The following is an 11,683-nucleotide window of genomic DNA, read 5'->3' as shown; positions in this document are numbered from 1 at the left end:
TGTTTTCTGTGGCGCTTTTTTTTCGAAACTTCCGCGTGTTTGTATGGAAAGAGCTAGGTTTCCTTCCAAGCAGCAAGTGCTGCTTCCATTTTTGCCCCTACCCAACCTCTTCATCTCCGAAAAAAAAATCGAACTTGTTTGCTTCCCACCAAAAGTGGAGGAAAATGCCCGCAGGGTGGGATACGAACCCACGACCTCCAGAATACGCGTCTGGTGCGATGACTACTACGCTACCGGCGGGGCTATTTTCGCCTCCACTTTCTGGGGTATTTATGTTAAGTAATTTTTTGTTTCCTGCGCTTGGGGGTGGTAGCCAGTGCCACTCGGACTCCTCAGGGTGAAGGGGGGTGAAGGGGATGCTACCCAGCGGGCATTTTTTCTCCACTTTCTTTCTCTTTCCAAATTTCGTATCTGTTTCAATGACATACAACATCCTCCCCTTTGCTTTCCGAGGTTTGTCTTGGCTGCCATCTATTATTTCTGTCTTAATTCAACGAGCCCCTCATTTCCCATTCTGATTCGCTATATATATATATATATATATATATATATATATATATATATATATATATATATATATATATATATATATATATAAATATATATATATATATATATATATATATATATATATATATATATATATATATATATATATATATATATATATATATATATATATATATATATATATATATATATATATATATATATATATATAAATATATATCTATATATATATATATATATATATATATATATATATATATATATATATATATTGCCGCGAACCATGCATTGGGTTTGTTTATTTGTGTTTTGCTTTTACTGCCCGGCTGCGCCGGTCTGTGTTATCTCTGTGCCTAGGGAAGCGCGTGTTCCATTCTTTCTTTCTATACCGCATGTGTTATCTGTTCTGATAGGGAGAGCATTCCGATCTAACGTGAACAGCCCAGAATAATCTTATTGGATCTACAATGTTCTAGATGTGAATCGACGGTTCAAAAACCACGCGCGCCGAAAGATAAAAAGCCTGCAGAGCAGACGCCGGGATATTCTCGACGACGCTCGCCTACGCAAGTCCCTTTGTTGACTGCCGCTTCGCCGCTTGTGTATTGTTTGAGTTGTTAGGGGAGCACAAGTTCACTGCAATAAACGTTCTTTTCCTTCAATACGACTGCCTAATCTTTTGCTCCGTGACATCTGGTGGAGGTGGGGAGAACGCACCCTTCATGCTACCTACAACCTCTGGAAGCCGCCAAGCCAGTCCAACAAGAGCCAGCCTTCGCCTGCAAGGTTTACCACCCGAGCTCAGTGCTCTACGGCAGAAAGCGAAGAAGGAAGACGTCGCAACCAGCACCATGATCAACGCAGGCACCATGACCAGCGGTTCCGATACTGCCCTCGTTCTGCGGCAACCCAGGGAGCCCCCATCATTCCATGGGTCGCCTGCGAAGGACCCCGAAGACTGGTTGGAGCAGGTCGAACGGGTCAGGCTGTTTAACCGATGGGACGACCCGGAGATACTGAGGCAAGTGTTCTTCTACCTTGAGGACTCAGCAAGGTACTGGTTCAAAAACCATGAGAGCTACCTAGAATCTTGAAACGATTTCAGAACACAATTTTTAACGACGTTCACCACGGTTTTGTGGAATGAGCGGCCCGAAGTCTTACTGCAGACGCGGACACAACAACCTAACGAAAGCATTGTTGTGTTCGTCGAGGAGATGAAGAGGCTTTTCAGGCGTGCTGACCCTTGCATGGCGGAAGAAAAGAAGTTACGCTACTTGATGCGCGGGGTGAGGGAGGAACTGTTTGCTGGACTTGTCCGCAACCCGCCTAAAACCGTCGCCGAATTTGTGACCGAAGCTAGCACAATTGAGAAGGCCCTCGAAATGCGTGCTAAGCAGTATGACCGCAACTTTGTAGGCGCCGCCAATGCGAACTATTTCGACAGCACGCGGATCCCGGCCGACAGCCTACGCGAGGCTATGCGCGCAATAGTGAGAGAGGAGCTGCGGAAACTGCTCCCAACGCCGCCGCAGCCCCAAGTCGCTTCCCTTACCGACGTCATTAGGGAAGAAGTGCAGCAAGCGCTGGGAACTTCAACGACGCCAGAAGCAACCCGTGAGCCGCAAGCCATGACCTACGCGGCTGCTGTCCGTCCACCTCGCCCGCCTGCCCGCCATCGCCCCGAGGCTCCATACCGTCGTCCCCTGTCGCCGGCCCGACCACCTGCGGTGCAACCCCCCACCCCAAGGAAGACCGACGTGTGGTGAACGCCAGATAATCGTCCGCTGTGCTACCACTACGGAGAGGCCGACCACATCTACCGTCACTGCCCCTACAAGAGGCTCGGTTTGCGAGGGTTCTCCGTCGACGCACCATGCCCCCGACCCGGCCAGCGCCCTACTGAAATCGAGGATTACCTGTCCAACACCAACCGAGGTCCAGCGCGCTTAAACCGTTCACTGTCACCCTACCCATACCGATCGCCAAGCCGTCGAAGCTATGCAGACTTCACGCGTGGGAGTTCTCCAAGCCCACGTAGGGGAAACAAAAAGCAGCAATTTAAGGAGGTAAAGTTGCATGACGGCGGAAAAATGAAAACCCTCCAACGACGCTACGACTCGCCGAAGACCATCATTCACGACATGCCCTCAGACCGACGACCCTATCCAACCCGGACGTGACTCCCGAACACAACGACATGAACCGACGCATACCCAAAATGACAGAGCCTGCCGTTGAGAAAACGACGATAACAACGACGCATTGTGCGAAACAGTCAAGACGCACAAGCCGAGATACGACGCCACGACGCAGCCGGAACTCGAGGAAGGCGGCGCCCGACGTCCAGTTGTCCATCGACGGCTTTGATGTAGTTGCCCTCATAGACACGGGAGCCGACTACTCAGTCATGAGCGCATCATTCGCGTCTATGCTGAAGATAGTTACGACCAGATGGGACGGTCCGCACATACGCACAGCAGGAGGCCACCTCGTGACGCCAAGTGGAACGTGCACATCCCGCGTCACCATAGACGGCACGACGTACCCTGCCGCGTTCGTTATCTTGCCTAACTGCTCCCGCGACGTAATTCTCGGAATGGACTTTTTGACGGATAAAGGCGCAATTATTGATCTGCGGACCAAGTGGATAACTTTTTCCTCCAATCGCTCCATGACGGCGGAACCGAAGCCCGAACACCGTGCAGCTGTAAGGATCGCCGATGATCATGTCACCCTGCCACCCCGTGCAAGCTTGATGATCACCGTCTACTGTGAAGGTGCTGCTCCTCACGTCGACGCTATCGTGGAGAGTGACCAAAGGTTGCTTCTCGACCACGGTGCCTCCGTCGCAAGAGGCATTGCGCGCTTTAAGCAATACAAATCCCACGTTATGGTCACCAATTTCACCGAGGAGTACCAGCATTTAAACAAGGGCGCTGCAATTGCGTTTCTAGAAGAAACGCAACAAGCAAGTGACGTGATCGCAGTCGCCGACTTTGAACGCGCACCCGAAGATACCTTCAAATTTACGCATCCTTTCGACGTGAACCCAGCGCTGCCGCAAGAAAACCGAGACAAATTATTGGATTTGCTGCGTTGCTACAGCGATTGTTTTTCGTCAAACTCAAAATTACGTCAGACACCCCTAGCGAAGCACCTAATTATAACCGAAGATGGAGCCCGACCTACCTGACAGTCACCGTACCGCGTGTCTTCACACGAGCGGGAAGCCATCCGGACACAAGTTGAGGACATGCTCAGCGACGAAATTATGCAGCCATCGAAAAGTCCGTGGGCTGCGCCAGTCGTACTCGTGAAGAAAAAGGACGGCACTTTAAGGTTCTGCGTTGACTACCGGAGACTGAACAAAAACACCAAAAAGGACGTGTACCCCCTGCCACGAATCGACGACGCCCTCGACCACCTCTGCCACGCGAAGTACTTCCCATCGATGGATCTGAAGACCAGCTACTGGCAAAATGAAGTGGACGAGAGAGACCGAGAGAAGACTGCATTTATAACCCCGGACGACCTATACGAGTTCAAGGTGATGCCGTTTGGGCTGTGCACGGCGCCAGCAACGTTTCAAAGAGTCATGGATACTGTGCTAGCTGGCCTGAAGTGGCACACCTGCCTCGCCTACCTCGACGACGTTGTGGTATTCGCCCGGACTTTCGATGAACACCTTGCAAGGTTGGAGTCTGTACTCGAGGCTATTCGCTCGTCGGGGTTAACGCTGAAGCCCGAAAAGTGCCGCTTCGCTTACGAGGAACTCAAGTTTTTGGGACACGTCGTCAACGCCGCGGGAGTCCTGCCTGACCCAGCGAAAACATCAGCCATAGCGAACTTCCCAAGACCGAAAGATTAGAAGGGCGTGCGAAGATTTCTCGGACTGTGCGCATACTACCGGCGCTTCGTCGCAAACTTCGCACGCATTGCAGAGCCACTCACGCGCTTGACGAAAGATAGCACCCCTTTAAGCTGGAAAAACGCCCAAGGAAAAATCCCCCCACCTCCCCGAAAGGGATCGTGCGGAAATGCGAATGCATTGGGTGTACCGATGAGTGCGGTGCGAGTAATTATTATTAATGGCGTACTTAATGAAGAATCGCTGTCAAGGCGCCAGGCGCGCGCTCCACTGCATTATATAGATTCCGAGTGCAGCGAGCGGAGAGAGGGTACGCGGAGAGGAGAGAGAGCCCGCCGAGCTCCGCGATGCGAGCGCCCTCACACGCCCGAGCGCGCTCCTCCTCTCCCCTTGCCCTCCGCTACTCCCGCCCGAGCTACCACCTGCTCCGGTTGCTAGGCGCGCCACAGCTGTTACTTGGGGCGAGGAGGAGCGCGGAGAGATAATACCTGCGGGCGCACGCCGACGAAGCACGACAACCCCCGACTAAGAAATGCATTCGCATTTAACAGCAGAGGAGGAGAAAGAGGAACTTGCACGCGCTTTGAACGAGGAGGAAGTAGAGAAGAAGAAGAAGAAGGTGAGCTTGCTCACGGCATCTCGTGTTCTCTTGCGCAAGGTACACCACAGCTGTTGCTAGGCGCACGCCGGCGGAGCACGACAACCCCCGACTAAGAAATGCATTCAAATTTAAAGGCATTCTGAAACCTGCAACAATGCCTGCAAAGCCCGCCCGTGCTCGCGCATTTCGACGAAAACGCCGAAACGGAAATGCACACGGACGCCAGTAATATAGGCTTTGGTGCCATCCTTGTCCAAAAGCAAAGGGGGTGGGAAAAAGTAATCACCTGCCAGCCGTGGTCTGTCCAAGGAAGAAAAAAAACTACTGAGCCTCTGAGAAAGAATGCCTCGCGATTATATGGGACATTTCAAAATTCCACCCGTACGTGTATGAAAGACCCTTTAAGGTTGTGACAGACCACCATGCGCTGTGTTGGCTCGCCAATTTGAAGGACCCCTCTGGCCGTCTTGGGAGGTGGAGCTTGCGCCTGCAAGAATTCGACGTTACAGTAGTCTATAAATCCGGGAGGAAACACTCCGACGCCGACTGCCTGTCTCGCGCCCCCGTCGACCCATCACCCCAACATTGCGACGATGACGGCGCATTCTTCGGAGTCGTGACGGAAAGCGATCTAGCTACCCAGCAGCGTGCCGACCGCGAGTTACGCGTAATGATCGACTACCTCGAAGGTCGCAACGTCGCCGTGCCTAAAACCTTCAAACAGAACTTACCAGCATTCAGCCTGAAAAACTCCGTCCTCGCGAAGAAGAATTTCAGCCCCTGAACCAGAACGAATTATCTTCTTGTCATTCCTAAAGACCTTCGTGACGAAATTTTGGAAGCATGCCACGACGACCCGTCTTCCCGGCATCTCGGCACAGCTCGCACTATTGGAAAAATCAAGACGAAGTACTTATGGCCCCGCCTTGCATCCGACGTCACCCACTACGTCCGGAGCTGCCGTGACTGCCAGCTTCGAAAAACGCCACCGAAGAGACCCACCGGACTTCTGCAGCCGATCGCCGTCCCATCAAGGCCCTTCCAACAGATTGGAATGGACCTTTTGGGCCAGTTCCCTACGTCACGATCCGAGAACAAGTGGATTGTCGTAGCAACAGACTACATGACGCGCTACGCGGAGACCGCCGCTCTTCCGAGGGGGACTGCACAAGAATTCACCAAGTTTTTCATAAGACAAGTTGTGCTGCGGCATGGAGCCCCTGAAGTCCTAATCACGGACCACGGAACGGCCTTTACTGCGGAGCTCATGCAAGGAATCTTACGCTACAGCAACACGGATCACCGAAGAACGACGGCGTACCACCCCCAAACGAACGGACTAACGGAACGTTTGAACAAGACTATTGCGGATGTGCTGTCCAGGTACGTCGACGTTGAACATGAGACCTGGGACGAAGTGCTCCCGTATGTCACGTTTGCGTACAACACGGCCATCCAAGAAACCACGCAGATGACACCGTTCGAGCTTATCTACGGGAGACGGCCGACTACAATGCTTGACGCCATGCTGCCGGACGTAGAAGACGACGACCTCAACGCCGACGTCCAAGGATACCTTCAGCGTGCGGAAGAGGCCCGCCAGCTCGCTCGAGTTCGTATAACGGACCAGCAGCTGGTGGATGCCGGCCGCTACAACCTCCGACGCCGAGACGCCGGGTAGCACCCAGGGGATCGTGCGTGGGTTTCGACTCCCATCCGATGACGCGGACTGAGTGAGAAACTTCTGCGACGGTATTACGGACCCTACCAGATTCTACGACGTGTTGGCCAAATTACCTACGAAGTGATCCCCGATGGTGACTCCGGCAGATCACGACGACACACGCGGCCCGAAGTCGTCCACGTGGTTCGCTTAAAACCTTTCTACGGACGATTACGAACTTCTATTTTTATTTGTTCAGACTGTCGCTTATGTTAGCATCGGGTCGATGCACTTTAGAGGGGGGTAATGCCAGGAACTATGAGGTTTGTTTATTTGTGTTTTGCTTTTACCGCCCGGCTGCGCCGGTCTGTGTTATCTCTGTGCCAAGGGAAGCGTGTGTTCCATTCTTTCTTTCTATGCCGCATGTGTTATCTGTTCTGATAGGGAGAGCATTCTGATCTAACGTGAACAGCCCAGAATAAGCTCATTGGATCTACCACGCGCGCCGAAAGATAAAAATCCTGCAGAGCAGACGCCGGGGTATTCGACTCGACGACGCTCGCCTACGCAAGTCACTTTGTTGACTGCCGCTGCGCCGCTTGTGTATTCTTTGAGTTGCTAGGGGAGCACAAGTTCGCTCCAATAAACGTTCTTTTCCTTCAAGACGACTGCCTAATCTTTCGCTCCGTGACAATATATATATATATATATATATATATATATATATATATATATATATATATATATATATATATATATATATATATATATATATATATATATATATATATATTTATATATATATATATATCGCATGGAGCTCCTTTTTTACCTTTGCCTACGAAGACAAATCGCACCGGCGACGACGCCAGCAGCTACTCGTTCATCGGCTAGCAGCACCGGCTCAGTGACCGCGGCTCGCTAACTCTCTCGCCCAATTTGTTCAAGAACACAGCGTAGTACAGTCACCAGGGCGACGCAAGCAACAGGAAGGCGCAGGGAGGGGGCAGCCGGCGCTCTAATGAAAGTCATCTGTCTCAAGCCCTGACACAAAAAAGACACGCCGGCTGAAGTGGCCGCTGGGCACAAGCGAAAAAAATCAACGCCAGTCGACGGGAAAGTAAATCGTCCTGCAATGACAAAGCGGAGAACCGAGATAGAACTCGGAGGACAAAAAGGCGAGGAGCAGCGGCTGCAGCAAAACCGCCGAGAAATCAATGTTCTTTATCTCCTGACTGCACGTGCCTAATCTTCCTTACTTTCCTTTCTTTGCGTGTGTCTTGACGAGCACTGAAACTTGGGTTGGTATCGTTTCTTACTTGTATATTCGCCAGCCTCTCATGCACACTTACATAACAAAAATAATGACCCAGGGTTAAGGCCTTGGTCGACTCGGTGGCATCGTAGCGATGCGAAAAGTTCGCCCTAAAAAAAACGACGCCGTTACATCAAATACCAGACCACGAAAAATGGTGGCGATGTCGAGTCGCATTAGAGCCATCAGATCAAAAGTAATAGTGTGAAAGCAAAAATAGAGAAGGAAGTCCGGAAGCGCCTGTAACAGTTTCCGCTGCCGCCTTCAGACAAAAGTACACTCTGAAGTCGATTGGTAGCCGTGATAGAGGGCTGTTCGGAGACGACGGAGACGGGGATGAGCGACAGACGATGAAGGAAATAGCGACGAAGAAGCCGGAAATAAACACGCGTGCGGGATAGGGATATAGCCGAATGAAATACCAATCAGAAATGGCGTCACGGGCAAATTCTTTTTTATACACATAATGAAAAGTGGAAATACCCGCAGGCGTATTTTTAACTTTTACGCCTTCTAAGCAATCCAGACTTTCACGTCGCTCGATCAACGCCACGTGTCGATCGAAGAGTTAAAGTTAGCACAAAATTTTGAGAAGTGAGTACTAATGCGCGAGCACTCTTAAGCCGCATGTCTTTATTTTGAGCTTCTTCTTCAACCAATCACCTGCAGTTACACTTTTATAACTTTTAAATGTGCACACTCCGCCAATGATGTATTTTTGTGCTGATAGAAGGTACTACGTAGCTACCTTTTTTCACAATTTATTTTGGCGCGCAGGTTTGTTTGAATGTGGGATTTTGTTATTTTGCCTTCGTGTGCGGCCAGAGTATAATAAGATATGTATTTTTGGTTTTGTGAGTTGTTTTTAGTATTGTTTATTTGATAACATTTCGTTTCTTATTTGTTGACGTTCAGTTTCTCTACGTTTTTTACGGGGGAGAGGGCGGAGGTGAGAGGGATCCCAATCGTACACGTTTGTACAAGTAAAGAAGAGTTTTGACGAGGTGTCGTGAACAGTGAATTTTCTCTAAAACTGACCCCCGCGAGTGCCTGGTTCAGTGGTGTCATGCACTGAAGATGTTAATTGCCATCTTACTCTCTCTCTTTCTCTAATTTTTTTTTTGTAAATTGAACCTTTTACACAGATAAGTGTCGGACTGCCGTTAGTAGTTTGTATTCATAGGTGTTGAGTTGCGTTGTTTGAATTGCATCCCGCCCTATGTAATGCCCTTTTGGGCCTTTAGGGTATTCAAAATAAAATAAATAAATAAATAACCTATACTTACGCCGTTGTAATGTTAAATGCGTTGACTTCGCTAATTGGGTTTTTTTGCAAATACGGGGAGTTACACGGTTGATGCTGTGGGGCACTCGGCAATGAATGCTTACGAATAAAAATGAAAAGAACACGCGTCTCAATTCACCTAACAGCATATAAAAGGCACTGTTTCTGTTAGCGGTTACTGTTGTATATATTTAAATATACGGAGGGTTCAGATTAAAAAAAAACTGAGGAGCAAAGAAGGAATTCGGTTCAGCAAGGATGCAGTAACGTCCAACAAGTTAGTGCGTAATTGCTGCGAGGCTAAGCAAAACATCGACGCCCTTCATCCACTCGACGATTTTTGCAACAGCCTGATCGGCAGATTCACGTTGCTTCGGTCACAGTTGCTCGTGTTCCTCAGCCCTCTTCCCTGCCTCGGAGGCCGTTTTTCAGAGAGTGGCGAAAAACGAAAAGGCCCGCGGGCCAAGATTTCGTCGCACGTTCAGGAACCCCTGGTAATAAAAATTAATCTGGAGGCCACTCCTACGGAGCGCGTCATTGCCGACGTGTGCTTCGGAACGTAAAACCCCCAAAGACTTGCGCCAGAGTGTAGTGCGTATTCAGATCTTTTTAGTCTATCTTCCGATGTCACAAAAGTGGGCGAAATGTAAATTTAATGTTTCAGGTATGCTCGCTCCTATTTGTGATAAAAAAAATCCGGTGCAAACAATATAAACGACTCAAACCATACTGTGCCCGAATGGTGCCTGGGCGCGTTTGTATTGTAATATTTGCACATGATTCACTTCTGAAATGAAACTTCCATCCCCATCCACCTTTGGCTTCCGTATAAAATGGCACTTGGCAAAAATGCATGCCGCCACTCCATATCTCACAGGACATGCAGCAGTACGCAAACTGAATATGGGCGAGCAGCTTCAGTCGTTTGCTGTGCTTTCTTTGGGTCATAAACTCAGAAATGAAAATAGAAATAGACAAGAATAGAAATCGAATGCGTACAACCCATATCGACGTATGAGCAGCCGAGTTTTCCGCACTTTTCCATCGCATTTCCAATTTTCAACGCCAGCACTCCGGAGTGAAACTCCTATCGAGGTGCGACGCGGAACGAGTGTACGTTGTATTACAATCTTTGTTGAGCTTTTCAAAAGTTCAATATCGACCTCGCCAGACACGCCTGCATTTCGAACCCGTGCAAGCAACGCAGTGTTGAAAGAACCACTGTATTTCAGCTCCGTGAACAGCTGGATGATTTTCGCTTCGTTTTCTCTCTATCCCTAAAATATCCCCAGGAATGAGAAAAGCTGTGCGCGATGGGGGAAAGGAACTCCACCCCTTCATTCTTCAGAATTCGCCTCTTTCGAGTTCTTGGATCAGTGGAAAGTTTGTGCCAGGCTGAAGAAAGCCGGCGTTGCTTCCTGTCTGATCTCCCTCTTTTTTTCAGTGGCCCCTCTGGTTTCAATGCTGCTGTGGCTAGCAGGTCAACTGTGGGGGGAAGGGGGGGACGGGACAGAGGCGAGAAGGAGCCCAATTGTACACGTTTGTACAAGTAAAGAAGAGTTTTGACGAGGTGTTAGTTGATTGTGACAGTTCAAGGGCTTTTTTTATGTAAACGTTGGTTCCAGTTAACCTAATCTAAACTATGGCCTCTTGCTCTCTGTTATACTGACCTTTTGCTTTTTTTGTCAGTTCCTCAGCGATGCGGACGCAGCGCTGCCGCTGCCAATGCCGAAACCGGCTCGGCTGACGTCACCCAACCCCGCAAGCGCTCTATCGTTCTCTATTCTTCTGTGGCTCTTCTTCAGCCAACGCAGTTGCTAACCACCACTACGACATCCCCTCGGTGGCGACAGCAGAAATACTGGCCATAAGGCAAGTCATCCCTGAACACCAGCACCTGTCAGACAGCATTGTCATTCGTACTGATTCACAAGCTGCCCTGCCGGCTTTCCTCGGCAACGAACTGCCACAAAATATACGAGCGGTACCAGCAGAGTATGGACAACGCCATCCAGCTATCTCAATCGCCTTAGAATGAACCCCAGGACACTTTTCATCCTTAGGCAATGTTCGCGTCCAGACTAAAGCCTCAACGGCCTGGTGTTCAAGCACTTCCAAGGACTGGCCCGAGGCATACTTTCCGGTGGAGGACAGGGCAGAGCGCCACGAGGAACAATGAGCCTTCGTGAAGACACTTCGAATAGCCCGCAGAGGACTTCCCAGACCACCTGATTGTCTTCCGAGGAAATACATGACGCTACTAAGACAAGCACGAACACACTACCTACCAAACGACTACGTTGTACTACGTTGTACATTGAATACAGAACGCTCCAAACAGACCACGTTGCCAAGTGCGCGGCTCCATACCCACACTCCCCCACGCTTACTGGACTTGTCCCAGACCCCACACACCGCAACGTCGCTCACTGCATCTT

At 49.8% G+C, this 11,683-nt stretch overlaps 1 pseudogene; it reads left to right on the top strand.

The window, feature by feature from the left end:
• Positions 1 to 1,361: 1,361 nt before the first annotated feature.
• Positions 1,362 to 11,424, top strand: LOC144168476 (uncharacterized; annotated as a pseudogene).
• The last annotated feature ends 259 nt before the right edge of the window (positions 11,425 to 11,683 follow it).

Source organism: Haemaphysalis longicornis, unplaced genomic scaffold (assembly GCF_048455015.1).
Source record: "Haemaphysalis longicornis isolate Haplotype H1 unplaced genomic scaffold, Haemaphysalis longicornis Haplotype H1 scaffold_2, whole genome shotgun sequence".
NCBI lineage: Eukaryota > Metazoa > Arthropoda > Arachnida > Ixodida > Ixodidae > Haemaphysalis > Haemaphysalis longicornis.
This window is presented reverse-complemented; position numbering and strand designations above follow the sequence as displayed.